At 43.8% G+C, this 23,192-nt stretch overlaps 1 protein-coding gene across 1 annotated transcript in view; it reads right to left on the bottom strand.

Moving 5' to 3' along the window:
- The window catches only part of BRD4 (bromodomain containing 4), an 89,636-nt gene extending 66,520 nt beyond the window's left edge, over nt 1-23,116 (bottom strand). The window contains 1 exon segment of the mRNA XM_034657934.1: nt 23,057-23,116. The gene's annotated coding sequence lies outside the window, so the exon portion shown is untranslated.
- Nucleotides 23,117-23,192: the final 76 nt, after the last annotated feature.

A 23,192-nucleotide genomic window follows, 5' to 3' on the forward strand; every position in this document is an offset into this window, starting at 1 on the left:
CAATCCCAGCTAAAAAAGCAATCTGGGGACTCCCTGTAAAAGATGCCCTAACCTCAGGCAGAATTCCCAATATGGACAGATGTAGAGAGGCAAATGGAACAGGGACATGTTTCCAGGGCTCCTTTGGTGGCCCAATATGAGTGCACTCCGAGGCATGCCATCAATGCTTCCTCCTTCCTGCAGCAACAGGCTGCCACAAGGCAGCCACCACTCCGGAGCAGGACCCAACATTCTGGTGCTATCTGTGGCCACCTATTTCTATACCTCACCCACCAAGGATCATAAGCAAAAAATGACTTGACTGCTGCTCTGCAAAGAGCTTGTAAGATGGCAGCTCTCATTTCTGGCTGCAAAGTTAATTTTGGGGGGAGCTTGTTTTAAAAACCCATGTGTAGGGGCGCCTGGGTGGCACAGCGGTTAAGCGTCTGCCTTCGGCTCAGGGCGTGATCCTGGCGTTATGGGATCGAGCCCCACATCAGGCTCCTCTGCTATGAGCCTGCTTCTTCCTCTCTCCCACTCCCCCTGCTTGTGTTCCCTCTCTCGCTGGCTGTCTCTATCTCTGTCAAATAAATAAATGAATAAATTCTTTAAAAACCCATGTGTAGAGCTGGGAGTGGGAGGAGGAGCTGACTACAAAGAGCCACAAGGAGAATTTGGGGGGATGCTAGAAATACTGTTTCTGACTCTGGTAGTCAATCTGTCAGCAAAGTTAAGAAGATGAATAAACAAATAAACCACGACTGGGCCCCACCCACTTAGACCTGCTGCCATGCAAGGAGGGCACACACAGACCTGCAAGTGCTGAACAAAAACAGGAATAGCCTGGTCTGAACACCAAGCTCCAAAGCTGAGCTGGGAGACACCAATCACTGTTAGGCTCATGACTCCTCATCTGTGAACCCGTGCTTCACAGGGCTGACCCTCAGGGCTGTCCCATGGATTAGCAGGTTTACAAAGGGTGCTGCCATATGTGAAGTGCTCAGTGTTGTTTAATCACAGTTATTAAGGGCAAGGGGGATGGAACCCAAATATTCTATTTTGTGGACTAGAAATCCACCTGTGTAGAATGACTCCTATAAATCAGAGCGAATGGAAAGCTAAACAATTAAGTGTTAAAAAGTACTTTTCTGAAAGGAAAGCTCTAGTTGAAGGTAAAGAACGGTTCTGTGATTTGTGGTTTATACTTAAGACAGAAAACCAGCAAGACTAAAAATCTTAAAAGAGTAACAAAAATCCTTGTGGGCTGTACGACCACAGCATTTCCTGCACTCACATCAACCGAGGAAGAGGAGGACTACTCCTAACTCAGAGCAGGGGGAAAACGGATACTCAGCTTTTGAGTTGCAGCACATGCAGCCTGTAATTTAGTTGGCCTGTCCTCAGGGTCCTCTCTCAGGACATCTCTAGGCCTGTTTGCTTTGGAAACCCTGTGAGCATCCTTCCCTTGTACTTGTGAGGGCTGAATGCTCTCCCTGGCCTGTGGCTCTTTCTGCTTGCCTTCCAGACCCCCACATTCCCTTTGTTCACCTTGAGGCAGTGCTTATCTTTGATCCATGACTGTGATACAGTTCGTTAATCTTCTGAGACAACTAACTTACCGAGATACACAAAGCTACTGGGTAGAATAATTTTTCAAACTAAATGCTTCCTAGAGGCCCTTGACTCAATTTTAAAGTTTTGATTGAATCTCAAAACTAGTAAAGGGAGGGGCAGGGGCAGGTGAGGCAGCTCCTAGACAGTGAAGTGTCAGAGAAGCAAACAATTCCCTCCTGGCCAACAGCAGAACACCTTCAGGTTCAGAGAGAACAAGCAGCAGGACAATTTTACCTGTGAAATGAGGTCTTCTGATTAAAACATTTCACCTGTGAAATGAGGTCTTCTGATTAAAACATTTCACTGTCCTTACAATAAAATGCAACAAAGCCACAAGTAGGCAAAAGGTCACCCCACATCGTAACACCTATTTTTGGGCACCTGGGTGGCTCAGTCAGTTAAGCATCTGCCTTCAACTCAGGTCATGATCTCAGGGTCCTGAGATCAAGTCCCACGTCGGGCTCCCTGCTCAGCGGGCAGTCTGCTTCCCCCTCTACCCTTCCCCCTTGCTCATGCTCTCTCTCTCTCAAATAAGTAAATAAAGTATTTTTTTTTAAAGTAACAACACCTATTTTCAAGTGCAGAAGCACCCAGGGTTACCCACAATCAATATTCTCCTCATATTCTGTGTTCTAGTGTTGATGGGATGTATATACACACCCGTCACCTTTAACAGTGAAGTGATGGCCACTGCTACCCATCATTAAAAGAAAGGCCAAAGCTCACAAACCACAGCCAGCTGTTTTATACTGAGATATTTCCAGTTTTCCAATGTGGACATTACAGGGTTGAGAGGGATCAAAAAACATTTGATGGCTTATTATCACATGCCCAGCTCAGTGTTCCCCTCCGTAAATGGTGTATGACAAAGCCCCCGGTCAAAATGCCAGCAAGAACACTGGGAGAGCCTAACTGGAAAAGGCTCACCGAGAAGGCACTATCCACCGCAACAAATTCCATGAGCAGGGGTTGGCATCAATGCCCTTCAGTCTCCCAAAGCCCTCATTTTGACATCTGACCTCCCAGAGCACACAAAGATATGTCCGTGTCTGCACAGGTACTCAACATCAGTCACTAAACAAGCTCCACTCAAGGCCCAAAGTTCCTGGTTAGGAGAGCATCTTGGACTCAGGCTTGGGACTGCACTAGGGACCTAGGAAGCAGCCACTTCTAGAATGCATCAGATATCACACCAATTAGCTCTGGTACTGACTGAGCACCTGCCTGAATCAGGCAAGCTTTGCATACAGCTGAACATTCTCCAAGCTAGCCAACTGCCCTGCCAGAGGATTTGCTGAGCAGCCAAACCCAGTCTGGCCACGATGCCTGTAGTGGTTGGCAGGCAATGTATAAGAAACAACTTTCCCATTTAAGCGCCAACTTTCCCTGAGTGTCCACATGCTTAGGGAATGCAGTTGGACTCAGACCAATGAGCAATTACTGAATGCTTACTGAGGCTCTCAGGCCCAGTGTGCTAGGATGCTGTATCCCACACCCCATGAGAAACTTACACAGGTAGAGACTAAGATCTCAGTTTCATGGATGAGGATGCTGATGCTAGAAATGTCATTCATTCCTCTGAGGTCACGAAGCCTGCACAACTTCTCACCCTATACCCAAAAATCATTTCCTGATGAATTAAGGGCATACACTGGAAAGGTAAAACCTTATAACTTTTAGAAAACAATACAGAGTACTTTCCAGGTAGTGTTATTCTCACTAACTGTAAAACAAAGATTCATAAATTCACCCATGTTAATATTAACATCTCCTGTTTGTCAAAAGACTATGGGGGAGGGGGCAGCACTAAACTAGGTAAAAATATTTGCAAAAAATCTATTATCCACAGAGATCTGGGCACTCATATTCTATAAACAACTTCTGCAAATCAATTAAAAAAGATAAACAAGCTAGGGGCACGTGGGTGGCTCAGTGAGTTAAGCATGGGATTCTTGATTTCGGCTCAGGTCACGATCTCACGGTTGTGAGATCAAGCCCCACGTCTGGCTCTGCACTGGGCATGGAGCCTGCTTAGGATTCTCTCTCCCTCCCTCTGCCCCTCCCTCACCCACCCGGCTAGTACCTGCACATACTCACTAAAAAAATTAAAAAAATAAACAAACAAGCTAAAAAAAAATGAAAATCAGAAACAGGCATTTCAACAACAACATTAAATACACACAAGAAAATGCTCAGTTTTAAAATTAACAAGTCAGGAAACAACAAATGTTGGTGAGGATGAGGAGAAAGGGGAACCCTCTTACACTGCTGGTGGGAATGCAAGCTGGTGCAGCCACTCTGGGAAACAGTACAGAGGTTCCTCAAAAAGTTAAAAATAGAGCTACCTCAGGACCCAGAAATTACATTACTAGCTATTTACCCGAAAAATACAAACATAGTGATCCTAAGCGCCACCTGCCCCTCAATGTTTATAGCAGAAATGTCCACAACAGCCAAACTATGGAAAGAGCCCAGATGTCATTGGAGAGATGAACAGATACAGATGTGGTATACACACATACACACACACACACACACACACACACACACACACAGGAATACTACTTAACCATCAAAAAGAATGAAATCTCGCCATTTTGCAACGATCTGGATGGAACTAGAGGGTATTACGCTAACCAGAGTAAGTCAATCAGAGAAAGAATTATCATGATTTCACTCATATGTGGAATATAAGAAACAAAACAGGATCATAGGAGATGGGAGGGGAAAAAATAACATGAAATCAGAGAGGGAGAGAAACCTAAGAGACACTTAACTATAGGAAACAAACTGAGAGTTGCTGGAGGGGAGGTCGGTGGGGGGATGGGGTAACTAGGCGATGGGCATTAAGGAGGACACGTTGATGTAATGAGCACTGGCTGTTATATGCAACTGATGAATCACTGAACTCTACCTCTGAAACTAGTAATACACTATATGTTAACTGATTGGTTTTAAATAAAATTAAATTAAAAAAAGAGAAGATGCTCAGCCTCATTAGTCTTCATTTCCCTGATAATTGAAACCACAATGACATTTTGTATCCATCAAGATTGGTAAAATACTGGGGCGCATGGGTGGCTCAGTTGGTTGGATGTCTGCCTTTGGTTCAGGTCATGGTCCTGGAGTCCCGGGATCGAGCCCCGCATCAGGCTCCGCATCGGGCTCCGCATCAGGCTCCCTGCTGGGTGGGGAGTCTGCTTCTCCCTCTGCCCTTCACCCCGCTCATGCTCTCTCACCACCTCTGCTTGTGCTCTCTGGCTCTTGCTTTTGAGCTCTCAAATGAATAAATAAAATCTTAAAAAAAAAGATTGGTAAAATATAAGAAAGTCCATTAATGCCAATGTTTGTGACAATGTGGTCCAACATTTTAGGATGTGGGCAGGTAAACTGATGGGACTGTTTCTGAAAATCATTTGGGATTAAGGCATCCCCAACGATCCAGTAATCCCACTCCTGGCACTTACTGACTTAAACACTTGTACACAGGTCTCAAGGGCATGTCTGTATGCGGAAGAATGCTCCTAACAACAATGCTTTCTAATGACACCAATTCCACCCTCCCTTCCTCCTTCAATAAAAATAAATCTAAAGGGGGCACCTGCCTGGCTCAGTTGGTAGAGCATTGACTCTGGATTGTGGGGTTGTGAGTTTGAACCCCATATTGGGGATAGAAATTGCTTAAAAGCAAAATCTCAAAATCAATCTGAGCACCCAAATGTCCACCAACATGAGAACCAATCATGATACGTTCACACACTGATGAAAATGAATGAGGTATAGCTACCACAACATGCATGAACTTAAATGAGGAAGTGGCAGATGTCTGCAAATAATGTGTTGGCCTGGGTAATAAAGCTGAAAAAGAGTAATACTAAGCAATGTACTCTTTAGAGGTATATGCAACTGAGACCAAAATTAAAAAGCATGACGACTTCAAAATTCAGGATGGACAAGGAAATGAGGTAGGGAAAGAAGCATACACAAAGCAGAGGCGACTGAACTGGTCACGCTAGGTCTCCTCAAGCTGGAAGACAGAAATTAGAATCACTCAGATTTGAAGTGCAAACCACTGCACCTTTAATCACATACGACTGAATCCACTGCATCTTCTGTGATATCAGAGGATGTTCCCTCTGCTATGCCTGACAGGGGCAGTGTGTTAATAACACTAGAGCTACTTGATCCCAGACAGATCTTCACAAACTTGAGGGAGGTGGGGTTTTTGATACCTCATTTACTGACAGGGAAACAAAGGCTCAGAGGTTAAGCAGCCTGTCCCAGATCACTATCCATTTCTCCAAACGCCAGTGAGTGTCCATTTCCAGCTTTAATACCACTAGTCACAGCTCATCTGTTTACCTCCTTATGTGGTCTATTCCATTTTCAGCATGCCCTACTGGCCAAAGTAAAACACAGCAGAGGTAAAGAGAACATCTGCTAAGCATGAAACAAAATGCTGAGTGACTAGCCCATTCTGGTACCAGAACAAGAGAATGCCAACTGCTGTTTAACAGTAAAGAGTGACTTCAAGGTTATAGCTGGTTTCAAAACCTGGGAGGCAAAGTCTGCTTAAGATCCTTAATGAATCAAGCCCTCATCCTCTGCCCTGGACCAGAAGCTGTTTCACCAACAAGCACAGTGAGTAAGATGGGTTCTGAGATAAATCTTTAGCCTCAGGTACACACGCACAACTGTGTGTAAAACTAGAATGGAGAATGTGCACTGGAACCCTCACCTGAAGACATCAACACTGTATTACCGAAAAGATCGATTAAGGCATCACTACAAATAAAGTTCACAGAAATAAGTCCCATGATACAACTTAAAATTCAACCTCTTGACAATATCATGCATTCAGATCTGCATACAGTGTCTTGTAACTGGCATGTCACATGACAAGACTCATCTAGGCAGAAGTATCCTGCAAGAACACGGAGAAAACACCACCTTATCCTGCAATTGCTGCTTATCCGGAAGATCAAAAGGGAGAGAGTAAGAAGTAAAAGCTGAAACTACTTCAATTCTGCTAGGTTGAAAAGGAATTTGTTACAATCAGAAAGATAACAAGTGTTGACAACGATGTAGGGAAACTGGAACCTTCATATATTGCTGACAGGAATGTAAAAATAGGGCAGCAACTTTGGAAAGCAGTCCACAGTTCCTGGAAAGATTAAACACAGTTACCATATAAGGAGGAAGTTTCACCCCTAGCTATATCCTCAAAGGAAAGGAAAACATGTATACACAAAAACTTGCATGTGAAACTTAATAGCAGCGTTTTTCTTAAGAACCAAAAAGCAGAAATTGACATGTCCATGAACTGATGAATGGATAGTCCCATTTATAAGAATGTGACCAGATTTTCTGAAAAAGGAAAAACCAAAATCTAAGCTGCTTCCTTTTGGGGGAGAAAGCTATCTAGTTTATTTATCCTGAGGGTCAATGCTCGCCTTCCAAGGACAGGTGGCATTTGGTGTTTCTTGCACTAGGTGGGAGGAAGGATGAAGCAATCCAAGCTGTCCAGGCATAAGTCTCAGGACACTGAATGCAGGAAAAGGCAGAGCCTGCCAAGACTGATGCTGGAAGCACCTCTCACCTCTGCTACATCTATCTGATCATGAGTTGGTAAGAGCCATCCCACTTAAAGGATTTTGTAAATTAAGCTGTTCTGGTCATATTCTGGGGCAATGCATAGAGAAATGTTAAATTACAATGATTCTGTGAGCTGTTTCAGGATTAGACTGGCTGAAATGAAAACATAAGTCAAGGTACTTGCCATGGAAAATGTCGTTAGTGGGTTGGGTTGAGAAGCCAAGGCTGTGGGGTAACTGACAGGATAAGACCCTAGGAAGGGGTGGAGTCCACTGTATTTGCAGTCACCTTTGTGTCCGCTTTTCACAGCTGCCTAATAAAAACCCTCCAATCAGGTTTCAGCATGCAAACAGGACATGGCAATTTTGTAGCAGGCTTCTGTATCCAAGTTCTAAACTGAAACCTGTGTTCAGGGACACCTGAGTGGCTCAGCTGGTTAAGTGCCTGCCTTTGGCTGAGGTCATGATCCCACGGTCCTGGGATTGAGTCCTGTGTCGGGCTCCTTGCCCAGTGTGGAGCCTGCTTCTCCCTCTGACTGCTGCTCCCCCTGCTCGTGCATGCGCTCTTTCTCTCTCTGACAAATAAATAAAATCTGAAAGAAAGAAAGAAAGAAAAGGAAAAGAAAAGAAAAGAAAAGAAAAGAAAGAAAGAAAGAAAGAAAGAAAGAAAGAAAGAAAGAAAGAAAAGGAAGAAAGAAAAGAAGGAAGAAAGAAAGAAAAGGAAAAAAAGAAAAGAAAAGGAAGGAAGGAAAGGGGAAGGGGAGAGGTGGCGGAGAGGAGAGGGAGGGAGGGAAAGGGAAGTAAAGGAACCTTTGTTCAAAAGCAGACAAGTGCCTATTTGCAAATCCAGGTTCATTTCATTGCAGCACTATTCCTAACAGCCAAGAAGGGGAAGCAATCCCAATGTCCATCAACATATGACTGGATTAAGAAAATGTGGTAAGAGGGGCGCCTGGGTGGCACAGCAGTTGGGCGTCTGCCTTCGGCTCAGGGCGTGATCCCGGCACTCTGGGATCGAGCCCCGCATCAGGTTCCTCCGCTAGGAGCCTGCTTCTTCCTCTCCCACTCCCCCTGCTTGTGTTCCCTCTCTCTCGCTGGCTGTCTCTCTCTCTCTGTCAAATAAATAAATAAAATCTTTAAAAAAAAGAAAGAAAGAAAGAAAGAAAATGTGGTAAGAACATACAATAGAGGGGCGCCTGGGTGGCTCAGTCAGGGCATGATCCCGAAGTTCTGGGATCTGGGATGGAGCCCCGCATCGGGCTCCTCCGCTGGGAGCCTGCTTCTTCCTCTCCCACTCCCCCTGCTTGTGTTCCCTCTCTCGCTGTCTCTCTGTCAAATAAATAAATAAAATCTTTAAAAAAAAAATGTACAATAGGATATTTTTTGCCTTTAAAAAAGGAAATCCTCTCATATGTGACAATGTGGAAGACATTTGCTAAGTGAAATAGGCTTGTGACAAAAAGACAAATACTGCATGATTCCACTTATGTGAGGTATCTAAAATAGTCAAACTCTTAGAAACAGAAAGTAGTATGTGGTTGCCAAGGGGCCGGAGGGAAGGGGAAAGAGAGAGTTGTTAAATGGATACAGTTTCAGTTCTGCAAGATGAAAAAGTTTTAGAGATCTATTGCACAACGACGTGCACATACTTAAAAACATTAAGATGATAAACTTTTGTAGATGGTTTCACCACAGATTCCATAACTCAGAAATGGAGATAAGACCGTCCCACAGGCTGGTGTAAGTGTCAAATGGGATGCAACAGAAAATAAGTGTTCAATAAACTCTACTAATCCTCCTATTAATAAAAGTGAATGTTATGATTTGGTATTAACTTTGCACATTTCATAATGCAATCACAGTGGGCCTTGAGGTCTGGTCTGCAGCCCAGTAGCACAAGCTCTGTGGGCAGGCCTCATCCACCTGGTTCAGTTGACTCAATCCAGGCAGACCCGCCACCGGCACTTTCTATAACCATGCTTCAAACTTTGTTCACATTCTCCACACCCAAAGATAATGGGCCAAATGCACCAGCCCTCCCCCAAAGCTCTGCTCACAAAATGGGGGAGGAGGGAAATATATGGAATGAATGAAATGGAAGATGTCAGATAAAGCAAATTCCAAGGAGGAGCAGGGAATTTTCTAGGCCATAAAAACAGAAGGGAAGAGATTGGAGAATACCATACTTAACTAGGTAACTGGAGTTCACTTCACAATGTATAGTTTTCAAAAGAAAACCCTTTCCCTGAGCTGATGAAGGTTAATTCTCCACCTGAGTTCTTAGGCTATGCAGGCTTGGCTTTTTCTAGCCTGGGACCTTGCTGGGACCGCATTTCCAACCTCCTGTGGGAATGGGAGCAAGGTACCTGCCCTTCTCCACAAATCAGGATTCAGTTCCTGACTGTCGTCTTACTCTAAATGTGGCCCCAGGCCCCTCTTCTCTCTCCACACAGCCCCAGAAGACCTCACCCATCCTCCCAGCAATGCCCAAAGTCCCCACTTCTGGCCTAGGCCTGCCCCTGCATTCCAGAACTGCACATCCACCTGCCTACAAGACAGTTTCAACCACAAGCACCATGGGACTAAAATAAGCCTATCTTCTCTAAAACCCGTCAAATCAGGCACACTTGCCACATGGTCATAGTAGCTACTGTGCTGGATAGATAACTCGAAACTCAAGATTTTCCATTACTGCAAGAAGTTCCACAGGACAGCACTGCTTTAAAAACTGGGTAGGTCGTGGGGCGCCTGGGTGGCACAGCGGTTAAGCGTCTGCCTTCGGCTCAGGGCGTGATCCTGGCATTATGGGATCGAGCCCCACATCAGGCTCCTCCGCTATGAGCCTGCTTCTTCCTCTCCCACTCCCCCTGCTTGTGTTCCCTCTCTCGCTGGCTGTCTCTGTCAAATAAATAAATAAAATCTTTAAAAAAAAAAAAAGATTAAAAACTGGGTAGGTCGGAAGAGCTTGTGACTTTTGATCTTAGGGTTGTGAGTTCAAGACCCACGTTGGGTGTGGAGCTTACTTAAAAAAAAAATTGGGTAGGTTACTGTAAAATAAGATCCAAACTGGACCCTGAAAGCTGGGGGTGGGGGGTCATCTAGAAAAAGCAAAGAATCAAAGACATGGGACGGCAGTCTGTCACAGAAGCTAGGGCCCAGAGTACCACAGGATGGGAGTTTTAGCCCATATGCAGTGGGGTTTTAGAGCAGCAGGAGAATTTTGCTGCAATAAATCTATTACATTTTGATCATATTCCAACTAGCTTACTAGTCTAATTTTTAGTTTTGCATGAAGCCTGTTTAATGACTTCTACCATCTTCTCTTGACTGGATTTTTCTCACAGCTACTCAGAACCAAACTCTTACTCAATGAGATCATTTGTCATCTTACAAGGTCAAAGAAAGGTTTTCAAAGTAAAATGATCTGTTTCTTCAGGGCAGTCTTATTAAATAAATTGCCACCTTTCTAGCACTGAGCCACTGCCCACCACTGGACATATTAAGACCCCTGAAACACTTGCCTCACTATGCCCTCAGTCATGCTTTAATTGTACATGGCACAGACATGGAAAATACCTTTATTCACCACTGAATCTTCACTGCACACACAGAATATAGCACAGTGCCTGATTACCTAGTAAGTCCTACACACACCCTGGCAGAAATTGGCCTGTTTGCTTCAGGCAGGAAATTCCCTTTAAACAAGAGTCCCTAAATGGGAAATAAGCACCCATAAGCTGGAACTCAATTGCATCCTACAATAAGCAGCACTTTGAGACAGACAGACTCATCATAATCCTAAGAGATCATCCAGTTCACACCCCTGTTTTAACAAGCCTGGGGCACATGGACTAAAGACGATGAAGTTGACGCCAGCTTACTGACTGCCCAAACTCCCTCTCCTGTATTTAGACTTTCACCGGACTAACGAGGAAAAAATGGAGGTGAAACCGAATCAAGGCAGGTGACGTTTAATTGCACTCCTGTGAATTTCTTCGTGAGACTCCTCAGGAGAGTGGCACTGCATTTAGTGACCAGATGCCCAGATGAAAGGAGATCTGCACAGCCAGAGTAATGGCCCTTCTCTGACCATTCCCCACCCTGGTGAGTGCCTCCAAGGGACAGGTGCTTGCTTGCAGAACAGTCCAGATCCCCATCCAGGCCTCAGCTGTCCTCAGATGGACCAGCTGAAATGCCAGCTCCTTTCCTATGCTCACAGCTGGAAGGTCTCTCTTCCTTGAGAGTGGCTGAACTATATCTCTGAGAAAGCACTCAAGCAGTCTACCTTGTGCACATTATGTACCATCCCAATCATCTACATGGGCCAGATTCCCTCCTTCCACAGCTTGTAGAACAGAACTCAAGAGCACGTGGGAGGTACCTGGCTGGCTCAGTCAGTGGAAAATGCAACTCTTGATCTCCAGGTTGTTAAGTTCAAGCCCTACGTTGGGTGTAGAGATTACTTAAAAATAAAATCTTGGGGGAAAAAAAGGAAAAGGGGGGGCGCCTGGGTGGCTCAGTCGGTTAAGCGTCTGCCTTTGGCTCAGGTCATGATCCCGGAGAGGGCCGAGCCCCACATTGGGCTCCCTGCTCAACAGGGAGTCTGCTTCTTCCTCTGCCCCCACCCTACTCGTGCTGTCTCTCCCTCTCAAATAAATAGAACAGAATAGAATAGAGAGCGCACGTGGGCTCTGGAGCCAGGCGCTGCCACTTACCAGCTCCGCCACTTACCAGCTCCGTGCCCTTACATCCCTGCTCAAGTGACTGAGCTCTCTGGGCATCAGCTTTCTTTTACAAAATGGAGATGATACTAGTATCCAGTTAGTAAGGTTGTTTTCTTAAGACTTAAGGAAAACATAGGAGCCTTTCTTAGAAATCTAGCACCTGGGCCACGGTAACCACTCAAATACTCACTAAAACAGAGTGCTCATAAACATATGCTCAAGCTTCCCATCTGGGGAAACAGTGAGAAAGAAGAGACCCACACTGCAGCTCCATATATTAAGGCTGACAGACAGCCAGGTGACTCATGTTCAACTTCCCCATTAAACAAAAGGCAAGCAGTAACAGAGAAAAAAAAAACCTGTACGTTCAGAAAAGATAGTTCTACACTTCTCACAAACCTTTTCACAGTCATGGATCAAAGATAAGCACTGCCTCAAGGTGAACAAAGGGAATGTGGGGGTCTGGAAGGCAAGCAGAAAGAGCCACAGGCCAGGGAGAGCATTCAGCCCTCACAAGTACAAGGGAAGGATGCTCACAGGGTTCCCAAAGCAAACAGGCCTAGAGATGTCCTGAGAGAGGACCCTGAGGACAGGCCAACTAAATTACAGGCTGCATGTGCTGCAACTCAAAAGGGCTCCAACACTGGTAACTCAAAACTGCATTCCTGAGATTACAAAGATGCGTGTTATGATTCTGAAATAGATGAACACAAAGGTGGTGTTATTTCCAGACAGCTCATCTGTCAGCTCAATTGTTTCCTAGTGTCAAAAGGAAAACAAATGAAGGCACATACACATGACTCTCTTACTTAGCAGTTTTTTATAACTGAAAGCTCTTGAGCACCAAGTAATTTTCAACAAAGATTATAAATGAAAACAACCTACACATGGATGGCACCACCTTTTACAAAACTCTTCCACGTATCCTATCTTTTCTCTTAATTACAGAATAGAAAGGGGAAACTGCTCAAGCAACGAAAATCATGCCTGTACAATAAGACTGTAATTCAACTGAGCAGAGCAATGGGATTAATTAAAGCCAACAACAACAGTAAATGAAAGGGTGAAATATCCATCAACACATAACAAGTTTAATCTTCGAACTTTAGAGATTAAGGAGGAGTAAGGGAGTTTTTAATATGCACTATTCTTAGAAGTAACGGGAGTTGTTTTCCCTCCTCCAACAACTCTGCCCCAATTACAGAAGTATGAATTATTCAAGTTTATGGTACTGTGTTTCCTATTCCTTCCACCATACAGGGATGTGGGGAAAGACAGCAGAGTGGATCACGCTCCACATCTGGAGTAGCATGTTCATATTCCTAGGCATAAACATTATGCTGAAGAATGATACTTTGCCATCCCACAAGTTCTTTTCTTTTTTCTTTTTTTAAAAGATTTTATTTATTTATTTGACAGAGACAGAGACAGAGACAGCCAGCGAGAGAGGGAACACAAGCAGGGGGAGTGGGAGAGGAAGAAGCAGGCTCACAGTGGAGGAGCCTGATGTGGGGCTCGATCCCACAACGCCGGGATCACGCCCTGAGCCGAAGGCAGACGCTTAACCGCTGTGCCACCCAGGCGCCCCCATCCCACAAGTTCTATCTCCCTCAGCATGTAGTTCTAGTGTATGCATGGTGTACGCGTGAAGTACACTGAATCACAATAGGGACCCACAACCATAATTCTAAGTCTACCCACATCCAACACCACCAAATGACAGGCTAGCTAATGGCCCACTGGGTTACCTTCTGCAGCAAAAGCTCCAGGCCAACACCAAATCCTGGAGACAATTTTACGAACAGTGGCAACTTCAGTGAACAAAAACCTCTCTTCTTCTGCAGCCACTGAGAGACCCATTCTGACATTCCTCATCCCCAGGAAAGAAAACAAGCTGGAAAAGAGGGGGGCGCACAGGGGTCTTGGGCAGGTTTGTACCACTGGTGACTCTCACACTAACAGCTCTATAACACCCTCTGGAGGATTTTACAAGGACAAACCAAAATGGGCACTCCACATTGTTTCCACATCATAAATTTGTAAATGTCTGCAAAAGCAGGCTATGTGCAAAAAGGAAACTCTTCAAAACCACCAAGAGCCTTTTAATTAACATAATAATAAACACATTCTCTAAGTAAAATTTAGGAAATTCATTTTAGTACATGCTCCTTGGATGGGCTCTGGTTTATGAGAACCATCTCTGCAACTGTTCAACGTTCACGCATATGCATTTTTTTTTTCCCTGGAGAAAGGACCCCATAGCATTCGTCACATTCTCAACATGACCTCTGACCTCCCCTCAAGTTAAGAACTGAAGCTCTAGTGGAGAAGCAGGGCTGGTCTCATCCTTGGCCACTGGATCCTCAATTATTCCAAGCCCCTTAAAGGACTGAATAAATTCAATAGCAAGAACTGTAGGAAAATGATTACTCTAGCAATGCTTAAAACTTGTTTTTGATTATGGAAATCTGAGTAGGCTTTCTGTAATACCAGAGGAATGTCAAGCATCAGACTTTACAAGAACTTAAGTATAGAAACAGCTTAGCAAATGGCAAAATTACAACTCTAGTTTTCACAGGCATAGACGAAAGATGAACCCAGTCCACTGAAATGTTCTCCATTACAATTTCATTCATACAAGCATTTACTGAAATTTACCTACCTGGTCTCCTTTCCAAGTCTTACCCTGTGCTTCCTCGATGGTATAAGCCCATCTCACCCCTGTGCTTCCTGAGGGCTGTTTTTCTGGCCAAACTGGATGCTATCATCACTGGTGACCTGAGTCCTCTCACTCCCCAAAAGAGACACTGAGACTTGGCTTGACCCCACTCACAGCTCCCCACAGTGGCTCCCTCTGTACCCAGCACCTGGTAAAATAAACGATTTAATCCTCTACCAAAGGACTTGGAATTCATAATTCTTAACCATGCTCACTATACCCTTTTCTTGAGTTACTCAAGCTGATTTTAATTCTGGTTTATGACTTCGTATGGGAAATTGGCTTCCCTTTCAGCCATCCAAAATTTCTTGCTTCCAGTTAAGGGGCACACTACTTCTAGTGAAAAGACAGACTGCTCAGCCAAAGTATTTCACCTGGCATGCCTCCTAATGATAAACAAGATGCTGCTGGAGCTACTATTTGGGGTAAGCAAGTGGAGGGCAGAGATGGGCTACAGGTCCCATGTTTGAGGCAAGGCGGTTTGACATTCCCATTCTGTACACGGTCAGTGATGGGCAATGATCCAAGTCAGAGTTTTCTGCCATCGAACAGCACTACCGGGGAAGACTCAATCTCGACCTTGAGATCAGTGTATCGGTGATAGGTAACAAGCTCTTATGTCCCTGTTTGAGACCCACTCAACTTCTTGTCACATCAGCCAACAGATTTCCCTATTATAGTTTTACATTAGTTATTTATACCAAAAAGACCTAACAATAAAACTATTTCCAAAAAGGGAGCGAGAGGGAGATACCCTAATTAGAAAGTTGGAGGGACAGTTTCTGAGAATAAAGGACAGGTAGTTTGCCTCACACACTTGAAGAGATAAAAGGCCCCAAAGGGAATCACTTGTGCTAAGTCCCACAGTCACCAAACTGAGACTTAATAATTATGGTTTCAACTTCTCCCAGGAGTGGAATTTTAAACCAGTCAATCTGGAATTACCTGGTCAGTACTAGTGAGGTAATCTGCCCAACAGACCCCAGCCCCTAAAAGGAAGGTGACCTTGCCTAAAACCATCTGCTTTTCACTGTTTGTAACTTCCTCATCCTGCCCCCTTCTGCCTGTAAAAAACCTTTCATTTATACAGCTCTTTGGAGCTCCCTTCTACTTACTAGATGAAATGTTGCCCAATTCATGAATCATCAAATAAAGTCAACTAAGATCTTTAAAATTTACTCGGTTGAATTTTTTTTAACCACACACACACACACACACACACACACACCACTCTTTATATACTTGTTGTGCCTGCTGCAAACTACTGACAACCTTCACTAATAACATGCTTCCTCGACTCCCCCACCCACCCCAGCCCCTACAGAGAGGACTCAGCAAACAGTGGGTACAAGGAAGAAAAACTGAAGAGCAATGCAATTCACCTGCTACTAGAAAGCATATGCAGGAGTCACCCTCGGACAAGTGGGGAAGAAATAGATTGCAATAAGGTTAAGAGGAAAAACTACCATCAAGGTACCTACAGTTAAAAGTGAGTCGTATCTAAAACAATATTATTTCACACTGTTCTGACAGGACCCACGGTAAGATACACGTTTTATGATGTACACAGCAATACATAAAGTCCAAGTAAAGGTTTTACGAAATACTCTTCAATGTGTGATACTCTTTGACATTTCCTTTTTCCCCTTAAACAATGATTGCAACCCTTAGGTTCACGTCATTACCGTCAGTTTGGGGAAAAACAAAACAAACATGTAAAACAAGAATGACTTTCTTAAAATCTAGATTCTGGTCAAAGTTCTCTGGAGCCCAAACCTACTACCCCATTTTGCATGAGAAACTGAGACACGAGAGAGTATGTGGTCCAACGCAAGTGTGCCCGATAGCCAGTTCTCATGCATGCACATGCACACCCGTGTGTATGTACACACGTATGTAACAACACTCTCTCTCTCTGTGCTGGCAGGTTCCACATCCCACGCAGTTCTCCCGTTTCAACCCTCACATTAACGATCTGCTCCCACCAAATATAGGTTTCCTCAAAAACAGTGGAAAATGTTTCAAGTGTAAAATCCCCAAACTGATCTCACTCTTTCTTTTTCTTTATTCTTAAAACACAGAACAAAACAATCTCAAAGGCTAATTTGCTCAGAGATGTGTATGTGTTATTGCCTGGGGTAGGACAAGTAGGGCATTAGCCACCTACAAGGACACAGGACTTACTAATTCCTGTTTCTGAAAATTGCATAATACCAAGCCCAACACAGTCTCCCCCAGCACCGCTGCCACAGTGTGCCAGTGCCTCTTGACTTGACAGCAACAAGGGGACTTTCAGCCTTAAATGGAACCAAGACAAGGAAGGTGACCACATGCAAAGTAGAGTCTGGACAGCTTTTCTCAAAGCCCTTCAGGCAGAGCAAAGCAAGCACTCCCTTCAGACCCCACTCAATCCGAATACAATACAAACGTGAGCCCTCCTGCCCCTGCACCTTCTGGACACCTGCCAAAGCTCAGGTATACACATTCCACTTCACAAATAAGGAAACTGAGGTCTAGAGAGATTATGTAAATCACCTGAGGTCAAGACCAGAAGGAGGGAGGGCTAGGACTAAACCTCGACAGTGGACTCCACAGTTCTCCCTCTCCAGTGACACAGCTCCAACCAAGGCTGCTCTCCACAGCCCAAAGACCTAAAACTTCCTACATTGGGCAGAACAGGCCAATACTTGTCAAGGAAAAGATCACAGAATAGCCTATACTTACGATGAACTAAAAAAAATCTTTGTTATATCATAGATCAAAAAGAAGAAATGGCATATTCAATCAAGCACTTTTAATTTGCAGTTAAATGCTCAGATTTGGTTGATCTCTGAAAGTAATTCTCCAATTGCGCTGAACACAAAAAACACCCCATAAGGCACTGGATCTGGATGGTCCCTAGTAATGACTGACATCAACTGGTCCGCTGGGTCAACAAGGCCCAAAGTCCATTAGTAGGACCTCAGCCTCCCATCAGGAACTTCGCTTTCCTGGCCCATCCAGCTGCCTGCCTCTCTTCCAGGGAGAAGCTGATTTAAAGGCGATCGGAGTCCTTCTGTCACACCCAGATGTCACCACAATTCAAATCAGGGCCAAAGAAGGAAGGGAAAGATGCTGCGCTTGTGCTCTGGAAAAACTTAAGTCCACCAGCGACTTCTGGCACCATGGCCATTGCCTTTATTCATACAATCAAGTTTTAATGAAATAGGAAACTTATACTTTAGACCCAAAAATACACCAAGCTATATTTCCCTGCTGGATCATTTCCCCAAACTCTGAGGTCAACATCCCAGAGTGGATGCCCCCAAACCACTGAATTTCCCCTAATCCCATTAGCACTTCTTTTAATCTCAATATCAGATAAAAACAAATCCTCACTTAAAAAAATATCTAATCTCCACTTTAAATCACCTCCTCCACTGGTCTCCATGCACTGTTTTCTTGGGAAGAAGACACAATAGAGAGGGAAGGAATCCTTAGAAGGCACCTGGCTGCCGTTGGTGTCACCTGGTGACATGATTTCTAGGAGTACCAGCTGGTGAACCTTCCTAACCTTCAGGGGCACTACTCTCATACCTGGCTACTTCTTCCCACTTCCATATTTCATCCTGGGCAATGACAGCAAGTAAGTAGCTAACCCTGAGAGGGCACCACCTCACTATACCCTCAGATGAAAAGAAGTGAAGTTTGCAAGAGACTGAGAGACAACCTGAAGGCCACACAGGCGGCAGCAGGGCCAGGACTCAAACTCAGGTCTGTGTCACACTGATGGTTATCAGTCTTTGGAGCAGGCTAGCAAATATGAGACAGGATCAGATGCCAAGAGGCTGCACAAGCCCTCCCCAGTACCCTTCCCCAGAGCACTCAGATAACAGTGGGTTCCTATCACAGGATCAGGAATTCTGAGACTTGATTTCAGGAAACAAAGTCCAACTCTGGCAGGATAGAGTAGAAGGGTCAAAGAGCAAGATATCGAGACACATGTGCTTCTCAGAAGCCTTCAGATCACAGAGAGGACATTTTGTTCTTACCCAACTTCTTTTTATGGGGAAAAAATGTTAAAAACCTCACCTTTATAAACAAGACACTGTCAAGCTGTAATTGTGGAGAGATGGACATTCATGGAACTTTTCTGGAAAACTAATTTGTATCAAGGTTTAAAAAATGCACACCCTTTGATGTAGTGATTCCCTCCCTAGACATGAAAAAAGAAGAAAACTTGAAAATCATGTCCAAAAATAGCAGAATTAAATTACAGTACATTCATATGGTAGAATATTAGACAACTATTTAAATAGAGTATCTTGGAAGTGTTCACAATGTAATATTTTTTGAAAATTTAAGAGTATAATCTAATTTTGTTACTCACAAATAGAAAAAATTAGAACACAAATGAGGTTAAGGGATAGTTTTTGACACTTAACATTATGTTAACATTGTTACTTTTCAAATTATTTCAAAGGACTACAAACTACTTTTGTTTAAGGAAGCAAAAAAAAAAAAAAGAACAATAAACAACGTACAATCTCACTTTCAAATGATGGTGGACCAATCGGTGCTATTCCCCTTCAGGGTTCAGTCAAGAATGGGACAGATAGCTGTTTGCCCTAACTTTGACACTGGACTCCATCTATTTCTTTAGAGTGGAATATATCCCATGATTTAAGCTGGGATGTGTGGATGCAGTTTAATGAGTTGTAGCCTGTTTAGACTGAAAAAGAAAAGTAAGGGTTTTAACAATTACCCTATACAACAGAAGTTTGGAGTGCATCTTCCAGATGGGTTTCTGTCTTACCAGCATTTCAAACTGTTCTCTAGGAATGTACAATTTTTAAAAACTTAGGATCAAACCATGCAGACTGTACTACATGCAACATGCTGACATCCTTGCACTTCCATTTCCTCATTTTTTTTAAATGGGTACACCCACAGCTCAGCAAGCTTTTCCTTTAACCCCTTGTGAAAGCGCTAGAAAATCAAGGCAGTTAGAGCCTTTGCACATGGTCACATAGTTACCATGACCCAGCAATTCCACTCCTAAACATCTACCCACTAGAAAATGTCTGCATAAAAATTTGTACATGAATGTTCACAGCAGCCAAGTGGAAACAACCCAAATGTCCACCAACTAAAGAACGGATAAATAAAATGTGGTATGTGTTCACATAATGGAATATCATTCAGTTATAAAAAGAATGAAGTACTGATTCATACTATAGTATAAACCCTGAAAACATTATACTGAAAGAGATCAGACACAAATGGCTATATATTGTATGATTCCTGAAATATCCAGAAGGGACAAATTTATAGAGTTAGAGAATAGTGGTTGCCAGGCATTTGGGGGGGGGGGCAGGGATGGAGAGCCGCTGCTGATGTACAGGGATTTCTTTTTGGAGGGATGTAAATGTCTTAACATTCGTTATGGTGATGGCTGCACAACTCTGAATATACTAAAAACTACTGAATTGTATGCTTTAAACTGGAAAACTGTATTGGGTGTGTGAACTGTATCTCGAGGAAGCTGTTATTTCTTTAAAGAAGGATATGTGGTGGGATTTTATTACAGTAACACTGTAATGCTCAAGTTATACAGAATTTAAATTCAGTAAATGTTTAGAGATAAATACGTTAATACAGAACAAATCCACCAAAGAAAACTCACATGCAAATATCCTGTCTTCCTTTGCACATAGTAAGAACTAAGGAATTAATCGCTGAAATTGACTGGGCAATCACATCCACATGAAACCCGAATATTAAAAGAAAATGCTCAATGTTAAAAAATAAGATAAAATAAAAAGATCAAGCTTTATTGACAACAGGAGAGTCACATTAGGAAATGCTACCCATACATGTTTATTACCCACTTCATCTCCCTCTTAAAATACTTTTCCCAGGCCAGTGTTGAACCACAGCCCAAACCCACTCACCACATTTCAAACTAAGTGGGAAATGTACAGTAGACAGTGTACAGAAGCAACTGCATGCCACATTGCCCAGACTATAAATAAGTTCACTGCAATTCCTGGACCTTACAATCCTAGTTAAAAGTCACATTGTTTATAAATCACTACTAACCAATTATGTCCCCTCCTAACATTAATTTAAGAAGAATTATTTGCACTTGGTATGCCAAATTCTTGCTCAATTCTCTCTCCAGTTTGTTCACTCACAGAATATTTAAGGTGCTCTTTTAGGTGCTGCGGATATAACAGAATTAAAATAGGCAAAACCAAGCAAACGTAACCCTGCCTACACGGAACTTACATTCCAGTAAAACAAAACAAACAAAAAACCATAAAATTTTATTTTTTACAAACTCATGTCTTATGAATTAAAAATGAACTGTCAGCATTTGCAAAGAATCCCCACATTTCTCACCTTGCAAACATGCAGCCCTTGCTAAACATAAAAAGTCACAAAGATTTATGAAATATTAGTAGCAGTTTCTAATGACAAGCTTTTCTTCCCTTTTTATGCATATGCCAGGAACATAAAGACAAACACGATCTACTTTACAAGTTTATTCAAAATCAGAAATCAAAATACTTTACAATTGTGACAGATGACAGTGGGTCGTCAAGATTTAACAGCCCAGAGTCTTCAAATCATTGAAGTACCAAATAGTTTTTTGCTTTAAATTAAGAACAAGGATTCCAATCTCCTTCCAGATCTGTAAATCTCAAGTCATTCAATAACCTGAATTGTGTAACAGAAAAATATCGCATCCTCCAAACCTCCAAAAACAAAAGTGCAATTTAGTACAAAGATCACAACAACTGGCTCAAAAGGGTAACTTTTAGAAACAAAGTCTAAATTCCTTTAAATAATTCAATAATTTAGTGGAAATTTTACAAAGTGGCCAGTAATTCTCTTACAATTCTTAGCTAATTTTTTTTTCCTCATCACCATCCAAGCTAGGAAAGCTAGTCATACAGGCAACCTGGACCAGTTAACCTATCCTCAAAATGCAGCCACTTTCAAGTTCCAACTTTCATCTGTAGGCAAAGCTTATGTTCAGCAAATTGGCTGGGGCTGAATTCTAGCTAGATGTACACAGGTGGGCTCATCTGCTTCCAGTTATGACCAACTAAAGTGATCTTACTAGGAGATTTACTCCACAGCCTGAGCCCTGAGATACGATGCTTTCTACTAATGAAAGGGGTATGGTGGATAACAAGGGAGCAATGCATTTTTCCCCCCAAATAATGCTTTTCCTTCTAGATTTAGTCAATGGAAACCATCTGAGAGGTTTATCTTCCCCAGGATGAAGTTCGGGGAGAGAAGAGCTTGGTTATCTGTAACACCTTGAAGAAAAGATAATCCCCATCCAAATTAAACCAAAAGGAATGTTTTATTAAAATACTGGCAAGGTCATAAAACAGATTTTATCATCCAAAACCTACTTGGAATTGAAAACACATTCATAAATCCTGCTGAGTATAGCTTTCTTTTCCACTTCCAGACTACAAATTCTAAGGACTAACAACTTAAGGAACTTGACAGCCCCATTCATAAAAATCTCCCAACCATTATTACAGCACCAAAGAGCCACTGGCTTAGAGCTACACTGAAACTTGGTTTCTGTAAACACGGACAAATAGAGCCCTCTCAAAGGCACTTCAGTTCTCACGAAACAGACTCCAAGAAGTCACTTCTTGCATCCAACATACACATAAAAAAGAACCCAAAGACCAAGATAAAACCCACCAGGTTGCAGAAAACATTAAATGAGTAAACAAATAAAAATAATATTTCAAAAAACAACGCGTGGTCTTGAGTAAATGGGAGGTCAGCCACTCAGCAAAAGCACATGACTCATCCAAGGGCCTGAATATAAGTATTTACACTGTCCACTACACCAAAGTGGGATTTCCCAGTTTCATCCAAGGCCAGGCCTTGGGGGCAGCTCAGTTGGGTAAAGTTATGCTGCTTCCGTTGGGGCTGAGGGGGGTGTCATTTTATTTCGCTGAATCACAACTCCCCCACATCCCCACCCCAAATCACCACCCCGCGCAACACTGCGAACAGACGAGGCCGTGGCAAGGACGCCAGCGAGCACCGACCCAGCAAAACAAAGCGCCCAGCGCAAGGTTGCCAGGCTGGGAGTGGGTGGGTAAAGGGGGTCAGGTTCGCCCCACACAGCACTGCTCCCACCCACGGGGATGTCTCCGGGCAGGCGTGCAGCGGCAGCCTCCTCCCTCCACCTAGGGACCAGCCCCATTCTCCGCAGAGCTCCGGGGACGGCCGGGAAAGCGAGGAAATGGGGGCGGGGGCGCGCTGCCCCAGCCCGGGCAGGAGGACCCAGGCGCCGAGGAGAGCACGCTGAGCCCGGCCCACGTGAGCGCCGGGGCCGAGGGCGCCCCGGAGACCGCGGTCGGGGACAGCGGAGCCCGCGGCCACCACGCCGGGCCCGGACTTACCGGGGCCGGGCGCGCCGCGGACTCCGCGGCGGCCGCTTCCTCCTCCTCCTCCTCCTCCTCACAACACTCTTCTACCTCCTCTTCTGCCTAGTCTGGATTGTTCGGAGGTCCGTCCTCTGTCTCAAACAAAGCCTGG

Source organism: Ailuropoda melanoleuca, chromosome 4, assembly GCF_002007445.2.
Source record: "Ailuropoda melanoleuca isolate Jingjing chromosome 4, ASM200744v2, whole genome shotgun sequence".
Classification (NCBI taxonomy): domain Eukaryota; kingdom Metazoa; phylum Chordata; class Mammalia; order Carnivora; family Ursidae; genus Ailuropoda; species Ailuropoda melanoleuca.